Below are 12,229 nucleotides of genomic sequence, written 5' to 3'. Positions count from 1 at the left end.
AACTGGATACTTTTCATTAGAGCTGAACACAAAATCAGCTCCGTCCACCCCCAACTTGAAATTTAAAGATGTTCGAACCAGATCAAAATTTTGGTAGTGACCTCTTTTGGTATGATGGGCAGAAAACAAACTCTGGAAGCAAACACCTCTGCACGTACAGAGCATACACATTCTGGCTCCCTTTCAGAATGTTGTAACTGGGGACATCTTCAGTTTTCCATTGTGCAAAGTCTGAAGATGCAGGGAAGGAGAAATGGTCCAATACGGGACAGAAAGGACACAGCCTACTGGAAACTTTCAGACACATGTAGTTCATCAGGGAGTCAATAAAGTGCTTGAGCTTTTTCCTTTAAATCAGGGTTGCAGAAAATTATTTGATCTAATTATCTTTGTTTGAACAGGTTTTAAGAAGTGGGTTAAAAAACAACAACCCTTTATCTCCATAACTGCTTGCTCAGAAAATGGAGGTAGAAAGGGCCTGATTCTCACTTAAACTAAAACCACTGGTCTGGCAGTATAAATGGGCCTTAAATGGGATTAAATTATCATGACTTTCATGTTAAGGCCCCTTTGCATTGAGAGAATGGTGGTAAAGTGATTTTGGTGTAAATTAGAATCAGGCTCTAAATTATCATTCAGCTAGTTCCAAAAGTGAACCTGATGGGCATATCTGGCAGAATAGTAAAGAAAAAATAAAAGATTTGCAAGCTTTTTTACAGCTGATTAAGATCTCTGCTCCAACCATAACATCAGTAACAGTCAGGAACAGTATCCCCGATAATGTCAAGGCAAACCTGGTGGCTGAACTTTGTGACTTTGTCCTCACCCATAACTATTTCACATTTGGGGACAATGTATACCTTCAAATCAGCGGCACTGATATGGGTACCCGCATGGCCCCACAGTATGCCAACATTTTTATGACTGACTTAGAACAATGCTTCCTCAGCTCTCATCCCCTAATGCCCCTACTCTGCTTGTGCTACATTGATGACATCTTCATCATCTAGACCCATGGAAAAGAAGCCCTTGAGGAATTCCACAATGATTTCAACAATTCCATCCCACCATCAACCTCAGCCTAGACCAGTCCACACAAGAGATCCACTTCCTGGACACTACAGTGCTAATAAACGATGGTCACATAAACACCACACTATACCGCAAACCTACTGACCGCTCTACTTACCTACATGCCTCCAGCTTTCATTCAGACCACACCACATGATCCACTGTCTACAGCCAAGCTCTATGATACAATTGCATTTGCTCCAACCCCTCAGACAGAGACAAACACCTACAAGATCTCTATCAAGCATTCTTACAACTACAGTACCCATCTGCTGAAGTGAAGAAACAGATTGACAGAGCAGGAAGAGTACCCAGAAGTTACCTACTACAGGACAGGCCCAGCAAAGAAAGTAACAGAACGCCACTAGCCGTCACCTTCAGCCCCCAACTAAAACCTCTCCAGTGCATCATCAAGGATCTACAACCTATCCTGAAGGACGACTCTCACAGATCGTGGGAGACAGGTCACTCCTGGCTTACAGACAGTCCCCCAACCTGAAGCAAATATTCACCGGCAACCACACAACAAAACCACTAACCCAGGAACCTATCCTTGCAACAAAGCCCGTTGCCAACTGTGTCCACATATCTATTCAGGGGACACCACCATAGGGCCTAACCACATCAGCCACACTATCAGAGGCTCATTCACCTGCACATCTTCCAATGTGATATATGCCATCATGTGTCAGCAATGCCCCTCTGCCATGTACATTGGCCAAACTGGACAGTCTCTATCTAAAAGAATAAATGGACACAAATCAGACGTCAAGAATTATAACATTCAAACACCAGTCGGAGAACACTTCAATCTCTCTGGTCACTCGATTACAGACCTAAAAGTTGGAATATTACAACAAAAAAAACTTTGAAAACAGACTCCAACGAGAGACTGCTGAATTGGAAATAATTTGCAAACTGGACATCATTAAATTAAGCTTGAATAAAGACTGGGAGTGGATGTGTCATTACACAAAGTAAATCTATTTCCCCATGTTTATTTTTCCCCCCTACTGTTCCTCACAGGTTCTTGTCAACTGCTGGAAATGGCCCACCTTGATTATCACTACAAAAGGTTTTTTCTCTCCTGTTGGCAATAGCTCACCTTACTTGATCACTCTTGTTACAGTGTGTATGGTAATACCCATTGTTTCATGTTCTCTGTGTATATAAAATCTCCCCACTGTATTTTCCACTGTATGCATCTGATGAAGTGAGCTGTAGCTCACGAAAGCTTATGCTCAAATAAATTTGTAGTCTCTAAGGTGCCACAAGTACTCCTGTTCTTTTTGCGGTACAGACTAACACGGCTGCTACTCTGAAACCTATCAGTAATAATGAATCACTGAGTTTGGTTTGGAGTCACATTATTATTTAGTGAAGATTCAGAAAGCTGCTGGGTATTGGTGAAACCAATACATCCCTGAAAATTGACAGATTTTAGCATTGATGTTCATTCATCCACAATTTGAGATTAAAAGCACATTACACGCTGATCTTGACATTGCCATTGATCTCACTGGGCTCAGGATCAAGTTCTATTTGATTGGGTTGGAAAGAAAGAAAAAAATGCAACATTTTCTTTCACAGTCACCAACAGTGGAAATTGTAATGAAAAATTTGAAAAATGTCAGCCAGTTCTATTAATTATTTATACAGTATTGTTTGCTACCCATTGGCCTGCTATTTGAAATGGTTCAGACACTTAATCAGACTATACAAATACTTAAAAGCATTCACAATAATCAGGACTGATTCACAATTTGCATGCTTCATTCGGAACAGATATTAGTCATAGCAATTTGAGTACAGCTTCAAGAGGGAAGATTGAGAGCACTCCACCCCAGAAAACCCTACAGCCCAGTGATTAGGGCACTCATGTGGGACGTGGAAAACCTTTGTTCAATCCCTGCGCTCAGTAAGGCAGAAGAGGAATTTGAACCTTGGTCTCCACATGCTAGGTGAGTGCTCTAACTACTGGAGTATTGCGGGGGCACCACCTTCTGCTTCTCTTTTGTGGGTGGTAGGCATGCTCTAAGCACACCTACCAGATCAGGCCCCAGAGGCAAGAGAGGTGGGAGACACCTAGTTTGTCCATCCTGCCAGGGGCTTAGGCATGAGCTGAACACCAAGCAGCTTGGCAGTGCCAGGATTTGGGTGGCTTTGTGGATGCCCACCCACAAAAACTTCAGTACCTAATGGATTTTAGGCACCTATAATATTAGGCAGCAGCTGAGTGGTGGTTTTATGAATGCCAGTGACACTTATACCCCAAAAGGGGCAGCCAGGTGCCTAACTTCTTGTGAATCTAGACCTAAGTAACACATCTCTCTGTAAGTGGTCGCATTAAAGTCAGTAGGATTGTTCATGGAATACGATACTATCCAATGTGAGTAAGGGTGGCAGAATCTAGCCCTGAGAAAGGACATTGAGGGAGGGGGAAAGAGAAAGGAAGCATGGCTGTAAACATAGTTCAATATGTATAACTCAATACCTTGTTAACGTGATCCAGTTGCCTGGAAATCCAGGCTGGCTCTAAAATTCACTCACCAGATTAAACTAACTGACAAAAGTGCATAAGCAAATAAATGAGCTGTGTGTAATGCTAGCTGGAATTCATTGCTGTTATAGTCCATTGGCACTGTGACCTTGACTCCTTCACTGATTTCTCCTCATAATTAATTCAGGAATTAACTGTGTCTGTTTTGTAGTCCACAAGAGGGTAAGTAATAGCAAGAAAACCCTGCTTCACTGGTATGCAGCATTAGTAGCACTGTGTCCAGAAATGCCAACTGGATGATTATTTCTATGGTACAATCCCCCTGTGAGTATTTAGATACCCTGCTGGCTTTTGCAGCTGCACCGTCTTAACGATACCAATGTTAGTTAATAAGGAGACATGTTTCTAGGTTGCCAATGGAAACTGCAATTACCTAATCAATCCATATTCTGTGGTTATCTTTAGGATACAGCCCCATCATATCTGGCTCCTCCAAAGAGAAGGATGGAAGAGATAACATGATAGTAGTCAGCTCGACTCACCTCCTTACTTAAAGGCTTGGCAAAGACAGCAAAGTAATTTAGTTGGAGTCCAGAGTTTGCTGCCTTCGCTTAGCTTTGGGTACTCCTGAAACTTTCTCAGTCTGAATCTCTCAGAATAGGAAGGTGTCCACAGGCGCCGACTTTCTTCTTTCCAGGTGGGTGCTCCACCCCCGCTCTGCCCCAAGGCCCTGTCCCCACCCTGCCCCTTCCCCCAAGGCCCCACTTTTGCTCTGCCTCTTCCTGTCCCTGCTCCGCCCCTGCCCCCCCAGCACCCTGCCCTCAGTCCACCTCTTCCAACCCCGCTCCCCCCCCCGCCACGCCTCCTTCCCGCTGCTGAACAGCTGATCAGCAAGGCCCACCCAACAGCTTATTGACAGGTGGCTCCAGCCCCAGAGCATTCACGAAGTTGGGACCTATGCACAGGCCTGTCAGCGTTGTCTAGTTGACTCTTCTTAATTTAGTCCTGCTGATTTGGATGAATTGGTTTGGCAATTCGGGCACCAGTCAATTTGGCAGATAAATAGATTTTCTCAGGTAAACTGAAACAACGTGGAGTCCTTGTGGCACCTTAGAGACTAACAAATTTATTTGGGCATAAGCTTTCGTGGGCTAACACCCACTAGTCTGTAAGGTGCCACAAGGATTCCTCGTTGCTTTTGCTGATACATACTAACATGGAAACCCCTTTGAAACCTGTCCCCAGGTAAGCTGAGGCATTTCTTGTCAGATCATTACGTATGCATTAATGGTACTGCATAATATATATGTGGGGCCCTACCAAATTCAGGGCTGCAAAACACATGTCACAGACCATGAAATCTGGTCTCCTCCATGAAATCTGGCTATTGGGCGGGGGGAGGGGGCTATTGCCACCCTTATTCTGTGCTGCCTTCAGAGAGCTGGGCAGCCAGAGAGCAGCAGGTACTGCCAGATGCCCCACTCTAAAATCAGCACCACTCTCAGCAGCAGTGCAGAAGTGAGGGTAGCATGGGATGGGAAGGGGGGGTCTCCACTTTTTGGGGGGGGCAGCCTTATGGGTGGGTGACATGGGCAACCTCCCAGGGCACCGTGGTCGGGGGGGTGGGGTGCCATGTTCACCCCACCCACACGCATACAGCCAAGGCCGCTTTAGCCACCAAGCACTGGGCCCAGAGCCGGGGAGGGGCAGGGCAGGGCATGGGGAGCCCGCCGTGCTCCGGCTCCAGCTGCTGGAGAGGAACAGGACTTCCTCTTTCATTGCATGATCCACTCCTAGGGCCCACCTCCAGGAGCCTCCCCTGCTTGAAGAAGCTCTGCGGTTGCTGACTGGGAGCCCAGCTCTGAAGGCATTGCCGCCGCCAGGGACAGCACAGAAGTAAGGGTGGCAATACCGCAGACCCCTTACAATAGCCTTGCACACATACCCCAACCCGCTTTTGGGTCGGGACCCCCACACTTACAACACCACAAAATTTCAGATTTATATATCTGAAACCATGATTTTTAAGATTTGTAAAATTCCATGACCGTGAAATTGACCAAAATGGATTGTACAATTGGTAGGGCCCTATATAAAAGAAGTCAATAGCAAAGTCACTCCTGACATCAATAAAAGTAGTATTAGGCCAGTAGAATCAGGGTTGTCCAGAAATACTATATCATCATCATTATCTTTACCCTTATTTTCCAGTAAGCCAGGGTTATGTAGCTTGCATGGACTCATAACAAGCAACTGGAAAACTTCTGGGTTGACAGTGCTAGTGAATAAAATCATCTGTATATTCAACAGGTAGAGCACAGACCAGTTTGTCTTTAACAAGAATATGGATCATCATTCTTAACATTTCTGTTTATATAGCATTACCACCAAGATACTCAGGGATTCATACAACATATATCTGAATTTAACAGCCTCGTATTCCAATAAATGCACTATAAATGGTGACACATTACAATAAATACATTCAATAGAATGTGCAATGTCAGAATCAAGTAAATATATTGAGTTTTTTTATTGTTATACACACAAAATATGTTAAAAGAACATTAGTAAGGTTGCAAAGTCAAGCACTCAAAAGTCAGGAAATGCCAGAATTAAGGTTGTCTGTGCAACCATAATTCAGCCCCTTGTGCACATGCATTAGGATTGTCTTTAATGACATGTTCATGCTATTATTTCCACCTACCCCTGTCTCATTCAGTACACAAGATGGACGGTGCTCACCTAATGAGCTGCTATTCAATATTTTGTTTTCCCCTTGTTGTTCAGTGTGTGGCACCAGGCCTTGTTTACTGAAAACTATTAAGAACATGCTCTGAAAACAGAATTATTAATTTCCTCATGGACTTTTCGATGGTGCTCATTACTATATTGTGAGTATTTCACAAATATTAATGAATTTATTTTGACAACCCTCTGTGTGATGATGATGTAGTAGTATCCCCATTTTGCAGATGGGAAATTGAAGCACAGAGAGATTACGGTCAAAAGTATCCGCTAATTTTGGGTGTCCAATTTGAGACACCTGGAACCTGGTTTTTCAGCATGCTTAGCACTTTATGTGTTCAAAACACAGCCCCTATAGACTTCAGCTGCATTTGTGAGTGCTCATCACGTCTGCAGATCAGAACCCAGGATCTCAAGTTGGGCACCAAGTAAATGAGGAACACACAATTAGTGACCACCTATGAAAAGTTTTATTTATTTAGCATCCCCTAGGAATGCGGTGAAACAGTCAGACATAAAATCCAATTCTCCAGGGCATGAGAACCATCCTTTCTCTTCCTGCAGTCCCTTGCCTCATTCGCCACACACTTTCCAACTTCTGTAACAATTGAGCCTGGGATCCTACAGACTACAGTCTCCTTCACCACAATCCTGATTCAATTGCAGAGTAGGTCCATCCTGTGCACTGAATGGAGCAGGAGTCCAACTGAAAAAAATAGTACATGATCATGTAATGAAAGGCTGTCTCATTATGCATATGCACTAGGAGGGCTGAATTAAGGTTCCACAGGCAACTCTTGAGTGATTGACTTTGCAACCTTAGTAATGTTTTTTGATGTAATGTTCTGTTGTTTGTTTGTTTGTACTTTCCTAGGATTTTAAAAAAGCAAACTGGAAAACAAGACTTTCCATCACATGGCATCATATTGACACTCACATGAGACGTCATCAGGATTGGAATGTTTAGGTCCACCACACAGACCTCTGCCACTTGAACTAATGGAGGAACTGATAGCAGTCATGGTCATCCTATGTGTGGACCAACACTAGAGTCGGATAGGACATTTTGTCAGAAGGATTCACATTCGCTGACAGCAGTGGAATTGTGAAACCCAAGAACCTTGGATTCCCTTACAGGTTCTGGAGGGAAAATGTGTTCCAGGGATCACAAACTCTTCTGCTCTTTCCTCCCAAGAACAACCCCTTCTGCCCCATCCCCTCCAATCTGTCCCAGACCTGTCTCTTCCTCATCCCTGGCTCCTTATCCCAGTCCCATTCTCCTCACCTAGCCAGTCCCATGTCTACTCCTCAGCTTTAGCATCCTGGTCTCCTTTCCCTACAAATCCTAGTCTCACCTCTCCAGACTCCCCATCCATTTCCCAATCTTGAAAGTCCCAGTTCCTCCCTCCCAGCTCCTCATATTGCCTGTCTTTCAAATTTCTTGCCCTTGCTTTCTAGACACTCCATTAGGTAGCCCTTGTTATATCTGTGACCTACTCCCCTTCAGTATTCACCCCATGCTCCTTCCGCTCTGCTAATGATACCAGACTTGATACACTTTTTGTCTCCTCTAGTGGACTCCTCCTCTGTGACTTCTTTCATTTGCCCTCAGACATAAAATGCCCTGCCTGATCCCTTTCTCCAAAGTAGCTCCATTGCCTCAATCAAGTCTCTCACTTTTCCCATTTTGCTTGCTAAAAAAATTAGGAGGAAAGGGAGACAATTAATTTTCTATATTCATCAAGATATGAGCATGTATTATAGTATGATCATTATTTATTATTGCCCCTCATCCCTCTTTTTGTCTGTTTTTGACCTTCACTTACTGTCCAGTGCTGAAATCATACTATACGTTCTCAGGGGCAGAGCCTACCTAACTTTTGTTAGCTGCCTAGCACACTTTTGGATGCTCAAATAACAGTGATGATGCCAGTGATAACAATAAAAGTAGCTGTTTGGTAGTGTTTAGGAAGTTTGGCAAGGTTTTCTCTTACATTTTAGAGAAGAACAACTTAAGGTCAGATCCCACAATTGTAAACAAATCTCAGAAGGGCGTAGAGAGGGAAATCAGCTGTTCTGTGCTTGATCCTTGTCAGCTGCTGTGAAATGAGCACCTAAAGCCTTTACAAAGAAGGCAGTTAAATATCTCTTGGTATTGTGTTGAAGCAGAAATCTTTTCCCTTTGAAACTCTGATTGCCAAGCAGTGGGGTCAGAAGAAATGCAACACTAGAAATTCTAAAAAAATCCCTGTCTAAAGCAAGGAAATGCCATCATCCTCTTTGTGAATGCAGCCTTAGATGAAGTGCTATTTTAGTTTTGGATTATATTGTGGAAAAAAATTGATCTGCTTTCCAAACCACTCGACTCTCAGGTAGGACTAGATATAATTTTGATTTCAGGTGATGCCAGGCTTATAATGCTAGCAGCAAGGGACTTAGAATTGCTCAAATGTGTAAATAAGGGAGGGGAGGAGGATATGCATGTCAAAGTGTGAGGGGGTAGGGGGCAGATTCTCACAATTCATGTAAACCAGTTTTATGTTTGTAAGAGTTGTCCTCCCTTGCCTGTTTCTTTATCAGGAGATTCTCCTCTATTCCCAAAAGAATTATTTTTCTTTAAAATCCTTTAGTCCTGAAATACCAATTTCAGGTCAATTACAGCTGCACATTTAGGCTTTGAAAAATTCAAGACCAATACAAAGTCTATTTAGATCACTAGTTACATTAGATTCCAGTCTACAAAGTGTAATGTTCCCCTGGCGTGCTTACAACGTAAAAGCATCACAGTCTGGCGCTAATGCCCAGACCCAGAAAGAAAGGCTCACTGGAAACTAAAATGAAACTGACTAGTCCTTATCATTGTTCAAGCTGAATGAAATGCAAAAGGTACTTATTAAACATTAATGCCAAGAAGTATCTGATTTTAAAAATGTTTCTGTTTTGATAAATGTAAGCTGTTATCAATAACACAAAAAAGACTGTGGTTGTTCTTTTTTTAATATATGGTTTTTAACATGAGAGTATTCCTTTGAGAAAATATGTTTAAAAGGATTACATGGTCTAAAGGGCATGTGCAAATTGAAACAATGCCCTTTTTCTTTGAATGTGAGGTAATTTAAAACAACGATACTTTGAACTTCCACAGCATTTTTCATCAAAGCTCTTTACAAGTATTAATTCATTTGTATAGAACCCATGTAAGGACTGTAGTTTAGAACATTAGCCCCATTTTACAAGTGGGGAAACTGAGGGTCGGGGGATTAAGACACTTGATAAGCTTTTCAACTGAGCTCATGGTAAAACCTGGAGCAGAGGCAAAATGTCTGGCTCCCATTTCCCTGCTCTGCTCACTAGACAATGCTTCAAAGTGGAACCTCTTCCACAGTGCAGAGGCATTTGGGCTTCAGGAAAATTGACTCTGGCATTCTGTTTATAAAATAAAATTCTAATATGAAAAAAACAAGAGGGCTGTTTACACCAGTAATATAGGCACTGTACTTAGTGGGCTGTGTTATTCCTTGACAGCTCTCAGCTCCCCCCTTCAAACCACCTCCAGGCTTTTAGTCATGATTGTGTTCCCTTCTCAAGCCCTGTAAAGACTCTGCAGAAGAAAATCTTGCCAGTTTACACTAAGCTGTCGTCCTTGCTGCCCCTGCTGCACGCCGCTCAGATGTGCTCTTTGCATCTATAGTGTTAAAATTACTGCAGTGTGGCTGCAGTTTAGTTGCTATAAAAGAGGCAGCGTTCAGTCCGTTCCACATTGTGTTCTATTGGAGCTGGTATCGCCAGTGGCCTTGTGAAAGTCACATGTGAAGTTATATGAGAGTTGGTATTGGAAGGCCACTGTTTTAGAAGTTTGTTGTGGAACATAGGAACTACCTTGCCAGGTCAGTCCATTCTAGTCCAACATCCTGTGTCTGACACTGGCCAATTCTAGATAGTACAGATAGTATCATCTTGAAAGCAAGGTTCACCCAACCTCAAATGAACAGTAAAAAACTTATCCATAGAGGAAGTATCACACCAAGTAAGCACCCAGTTAATGGGCAGTGCCATTTATCAGGGGACAACTAAGTTCAATCTACTGGACAGGGAGGGTTTCAAAGTTAACCACCTAATAAGCCATGTTTAGGGTAAATTCCTGATTTGTACTCACTGCCTGAGTATTTGTGCACACAAATTAGACACTTGTGCACCTATCTGGCCCTAGGTATCACAGATTAATAAAAACCTCATACCAGGAGGAAGTAGTAACTGGGCCAAATCTTGAAGACCGTGTTCACTTTTTACTCACGCCTCAAAAAATCTCTCACTGAAGTCACTGGAGATTTGTGTAAGCACAGGCCGAATAAAAGCTGAGCATTTGGCCCATGAAGATTTCCTTGCTATCATCTCCTCTTTATGTTTTCTCCATTTGTTGGCTGCAGAAGGTCAGAGCCAGGAAAAGAGTTCATGAGGCTTTGGGTTTAAACCTACCCATTTTGGGAAGGGAGTTTTAAGAGCCAGTGTCTTTTCTGATTTGAGCCAAGCTTTAAAAGCTTCAAATCTCAGCTCTGAGGAGGAAACAAAGTTGTTTCCTTGAGACGTATCAACAGATGATAAAAGAGAAGGGCAGATAGCAGTCACAGAGCTGTTTAGGAGTCTCCAGCTGGGATGTGAAAAATAATTTTAAAATGTCAAATGAGCTTTGATCCTGAGAGCTGCCAAGAATCCTCAGCTCCCATTGATTTCTCAAGACCAAAAATCGGAATCAGATGGGACTACGCAGTTACAGTCAGAAGGAAGTGGGAAGGAAGAGAGTAGGATGCAGGTTGACAGGATATTGACCAGAGCAGACTACAAGGCTGAAAAGAGAGTTTTTAAGAATCCATGGCCAACTAGGGGAAAAGATTTTCAGTGGTACCTTCGCCCTCATTGCTAAGGTATGTGTGTGCCCATAAACAGAAGTGTAACTAGTCTCCTCAATACTGGCCCAACCACTGTGTGCAAGGTCTCAATTCATTGCCATATTATGATGTCATCAGCACATGATATCTTTCAATGGATCAGTCCAAAGGAAAAGGGCACACTGATTAGCTCTTAATAATACAGCATTAGAAATGTGCTAAAGGCTTTACAGACAAATGAGACAATGGCTCTCTCCCAAAGAACTGAGCCCTTCAATGAAACCTGCTCTTCAGTCATGGAGTGACAATGATTTATTGGCCAATAGCCAAGCAGGATGTGTCTGACTGATACTGTCCCCAGTCACTGTTCATGGAAGGAAAATCTAACAACAGGCTATTAAAAATAAAGCTGGAAGGAACAGGATGCAAATGCTGAAGCCAGGGGCACAGATTGGCTTTTTAGAGAGTTTGTCTGTACCACTGGGAAAGAATCTATCAAACCTCGTTGAACTATTTAAAGTACAATGCCCAAATGGGTGCCACTGCATGGTGGATTGACATCCAACCACAAGTGTGAGGGCTGCACCTATATTGAATCACATTTACATATTTTGTAAAAAAAAAATTGTTGCACACTGAAGTGTGCGGTAAATCACTTAGACCCAGGACTATAACCCATTTGTGCTGGAGTGCTTATTTTATGTAAATTGTGTGTTATAAGCCATACAAAAATAGAATGTCATTTGAAAACATCAAAAATATTAGCTCATGAATAAGCTCCTCTATTGTTGTGGGAAGTCACCGAGAGATTGGTGATTGGTCTCTGTCCAGACCACCCTCTGCTATTTCTGTCTCTCTGAGTACCCGAAGCGAAGCTTTTATAATTGCAATCAGAGCCCACACAGCCCAGATGTGAACGAATACTCCTACTATTTCACCCCAATTAGACCCTTTATAAAAGTTGATCCAGCTGTTCACTCAGTTTCTCTAGCTCATAGCTAGTTAGTGTACTACATGCTGCTCC

The sequence above is a fragment of the Caretta caretta genome, chromosome 6 (assembly GCF_965140235.1).
Source record: "Caretta caretta isolate rCarCar2 chromosome 6, rCarCar1.hap1, whole genome shotgun sequence".
NCBI classification, from domain to species: Eukaryota; Metazoa; Chordata; order Testudines; family Cheloniidae; genus Caretta; species Caretta caretta.
This window is presented reverse-complemented; position numbering follows the sequence as displayed.